Source organism: Palaemon carinicauda, chromosome 30 (genome assembly GCF_036898095.1).
Source record: "Palaemon carinicauda isolate YSFRI2023 chromosome 30, ASM3689809v2, whole genome shotgun sequence".
NCBI classification, from domain to species: Eukaryota; Metazoa; Arthropoda; class Malacostraca; order Decapoda; family Palaemonidae; genus Palaemon; species Palaemon carinicauda.
Genome location: NC_090754.1, coordinates 37,781,064 through 37,785,671, shown reverse-complemented (window position 1 = coordinate 37,785,671; position 4,608 = coordinate 37,781,064). Strand labels below are relative to the sequence as shown.

General features: G+C 31.1%; 1 pseudogene; it reads right to left on the bottom strand.

Annotated features, from left to right (window-relative positions):
• Positions 1 to 1,377: 1,377 nt before the first annotated feature.
• Positions 1,378 to 2,827, bottom strand: LOC137623748 (pro-resilin-like; annotated as a pseudogene).
• Between the last annotated feature and the right edge of the window lie 1,781 nt (positions 2,828 to 4,608).

The following is a 4,608-nucleotide window of genomic DNA, read 5'->3' as shown; positions in this document are numbered from 1 at the left end:
TTAATATAAATTACATATAACTAAAGAATAAGGATGAAATTAGTGTTTAATTGTTCTTGAACTTGTGCAACATGTAAAAATGTAATACATAAATAAGTACACATTATAACTTGAGTCCTCAAGTGGAATTATGTTAATCAACTTACTATATATAGCATCATATTAGGGAAACAACTTAAAATTGAATAAAAAATAAAAATTTATCTAGGCGAATCTGAATTCAAGAATATCCGTTCAACTGCCTAAACGATTATAGTGGTAATCAACCGAATCTTAATCTTTCTTTTTAACGGGTCCTTTGACTAGCTGGATAATATTAGATACAAGTTCCGTCTCATTTTTCCTTTGACTACATATACACTTAATAGTCTGGCCTACTCTTTACACTTTCCCATCTTTTCCCATACACCTGATAACACTAGGATAACCGAAAAATTCTTTTTCAGTTAAGGTGTTAACTACTTCTCTGTAATTTCTTTATGGTTACTTTCCACTTGGTAAGGGTAGAAGGGACATTTTTGCTAAGATAAACAGCTCCAAAATCTAACAGTTCTTCTCTAATTTTGGGTAGTAACATAGCCTCTGCACCATGGTGTTCCACTGACTTAGGTTAGAGTTCTCTTGCTTGAGGGTACACTCAGGCACACTGATCTATCCAATTCTTTATTTCCTGTCTTCACTGGGCTACTTTTCTGGTTGAAGCCCTTGGGTTTATATCATCCTTCTTTTACAAATAGGGTTGTAGCTTAACAACAACAACAACAGCAACAGCAACAACAATGATAATAATAATAACAAGAGTAGTAATAGTAGTAGTAATAATAATAATAATAATAATGATAATAATAATAATAATAATAATAAAAATAATAATAATAATAATAATAATAATAATAATAATAATGATAATAATAATAATAATAATAATAATAATAATAATAATAATAATAATAATAATAATAATAATATTCCATTAAATCGAACCAAACTTTTTTTTTTTCCAAAAGTTCGCCATCCGAAATAGATATACCAACGAATTCTCCTTATCCCATTTCCGTAACATCTGTTTATTACAAATTCACGAAAGAAATATATTTTTCTGTATTGCTCTGTGTGAACTAGTTTTACATCATTATATCATTTACGTCATGTCTTTCAATTTTCCCTTTATTCGACGAATATTTCACTGAAAGGGTTTTATTTATACCAATATCTTTTGTTAGCAACTTCTGCAAAAGGCAAAGTCATATTTGGTTCCATCAATCAGAGGTAAAAGTAAAATTTGTTTTTAAAATTCGCTCTTTTAATAAATAGAAATGTATAAATCATGCAATAAATATACAATTAACAACAATGAGAAAGATAAATTAAAAATCTGTTCAGTATGAAGAAAGAGAACGTGAGGAATTAAGAGTAGAAAAAGAGTATAGTGAAAGTAGATGAATGAAAATTGTAAAATCTTGGTCATCTCAATAAGAGGTCGGTTGCATGTACACAATGTCTCTATTACTGGGGAGTGCCATAAGCCCTGCTGGGGGCAGCGAAGAACTCGCGAGACTCCTGGGATTCGAAGCTAGAGAAAGAGGGTCTTGGGTGCTGGGCTCTGGGGGCTGAGTAGGATGGTCTTGGGGCTGAGTATTCCCTGGACTCATCGGAATCGGGGGTACCTGGCTTCTCCTTCGTAGGTGACCTCAGCTACGTAGCCTGAGTCTCCGTTGACGAAGTACCTGACGGTCTGGCGACGACCGTCGGGAAGCTGGACGGTGTAGGAGCCCTGGGTCTCGTCCTCATCACGGGCTTCCTGGTGCTCAAAGCTGGCGCTTGTGGAGTCATCGTGAACGCCAAATTGGAAGTTGTACTTGGCAGGCTCGAAGGACTCATCTGAGTCACGTCCGAAGGAGCGTTCGAAAGAGCGTTCGAAAGAGCGTTCGAAGGAGTTCTCAAAGGAGTCAAAAGATGGACGCTGTACCTGGAAGAAGTTTTTCGATAATGTATTCATTTATACCTTTTATAGATAGAAATTTTATTTATAATAATACTTATTTTATTTTCCGTAGTGAAAAAGATAATCAATCCTGCTGATATAAATTCCATCAAACCATGTGAGACCTTTGAATTAAAGCGATGGTACTACCTGAGGTACTCCGTAGGATGTAGATGGTCGTCTGGCAGGAGCAGCTACCTGTGGTACCCCATAGGACGTAGATGGTCGTGATGGCCGCTTGTCGCCAGCGACTACGGCGGCCAATCCCAAAAGGAAGAGAATCTGAAATAGGGTAATTAATCTTTAGGCTTATCTTGCTTTTAGGTTGATGAATTCTTTAATACCTAGATTAATATACTATTTCCGATCTTGAGTTTCTTAGGAGAGAGGAGGGCAGTTATACGATTTCCAACTTCTTTTGGTTATATTTCAAAGAAAAAAGTATATTGTGAAAATCTTTAAAGCACTGCAATCTTACACGCTAAATGATTAGTTTAGAAAATAAAAAAAAAATTCTGATGAAAAGATCAAACAGTAGAAAGCATATTAGATAGATTAAACATAAAAGTTGAATGTAGGCATAAAAACCTAAATGAACTAATTCCATTTCTCCTGAGTAGTCATTTATGTTTATTCAGATGATCACGAAATTTCCATAACTTTCAAAAAGTATTGCAACCAATATATATATCTCTAAATAATAATGAAATCTTTCAAAAAATATCTTTGCATATGCCTTTAAAAGAATTGGATTTTGCTTTCTACAAATCCCACCATTTTCAAACGTCAGACTTGAATAAAGCAACAAGAGTATATACCTTAGCGTTCATGATGATGGCTGGAGAGAACTGATGTTGCACAAAGATGGAACATCAGTTTATATATGCCGTCTTTGATGACGTCAATCTCAGGTTTTTGCTTAAGATCTCCCAGATTTATTTTCTTTTTCGAGGGCGGGGCAAGGGTTGGTGACCAGTCTCCAAAAAAAGATCACTTTGGGCTGTACATTCTTAGACAAATGAGAACCAGCCGTTCGTAAGGTCAAGGGCATCTCCGGAGATTTGACTTTGGGTTCAGAAATACCGTTGTCAGACTGTCATTTGATTTTATTATCTATCTCTTATTAAGTAGGAGCTTAATGACTCTTCATCTTCTATATAAGCAAATGTTGCGCTATGAAAATTTGAGATAACTAATAAGAAAAAAAAATAATATATGTAAGCCTGAGGGGAACATTTATTAACTGGAATATATATATATATATATATATATATATATATATATATATATATATGTATATATATATATATATATATATATATATATATATATATATATATATATATATGGATACACACACATATATGTATGTATATATATATATATATATATATATATATATATATATATATATATATATATATATATATATATATATATATATATATATATGGATACACACACACACATATATATATATATATATATATATATATATATATATATATATATATATATATATATATATATATATATACGCAAAATATGCATAAATGTACGTATTTGTATATATCTATCTATATATATTTATTTATATGTATATGTATATGAGATATATTATATGAATATATGTGTAAATATCATTTACGTTATATATATATATATATATATATATATATATATATATATATATATATATATATATATATATATACAGTATATATAAATATATATATATATATATATATATATATATATATATATATATATATATATATATATATATATATATATATATATATATATATATGCAAACATACACTCACATATACACACACACACACACACACACACACACACATATATATATATATATATATATATATATATATATATATATATATATATATATATATATATATATATGTATATATTATATAATCTTTTTCTCTTATCAGGAGCTACTTAACCCTGGATAAGTCTACTGTGCAGTAAATGTAAAAGGTACACAATTCATAACTCTGGCCAATTAAGGCACAAAAGATTATTGAAAATAGAAATCAGAAAGACATCTTACCCTTTAACCTCACTTTAGCTAGGAGAATAAGATTTTAAATTATCATTAGCTTGTAAGTAAGCCATCTTTTAATTCCTATTTTTTTATGTTTCATAAACGTTCATTTTTGCACTGACGAAAGTTCAAGGTTTCCAAATTAGTTATCTGATTTTGAATTGTGAATTCTCTTGAAGCTATTTTCAATTTGTGTACAATTTTTAGAGGAATTGCGAGAAATTGTAGACTTATCGTTAAATAGCCAGTCAACCCTTGAGATGCTACTACTAGAGAGTTATTGTGGTCTTTGACTGGGCAGATAGTACTACTGTACATTGGATTCCTCTCTGGCTACGGCCTATCTACATAGTCTCTTTTTCCCTCATACACCTGAAAACGCCAAGATAACCGGGTAATTCTTCTTCAATCAAAAGGTTGATTACTGAACTGTAATTGTTCAGTGGCTACTTTCCACTTGGTCATGTTAGAAGAGACTCTTTAGCTATGGTATGCGGCTCTTATAGGAGGACAGCAAAATCAAACCATTGTTCTCTGGTCCTCATTCCCACGG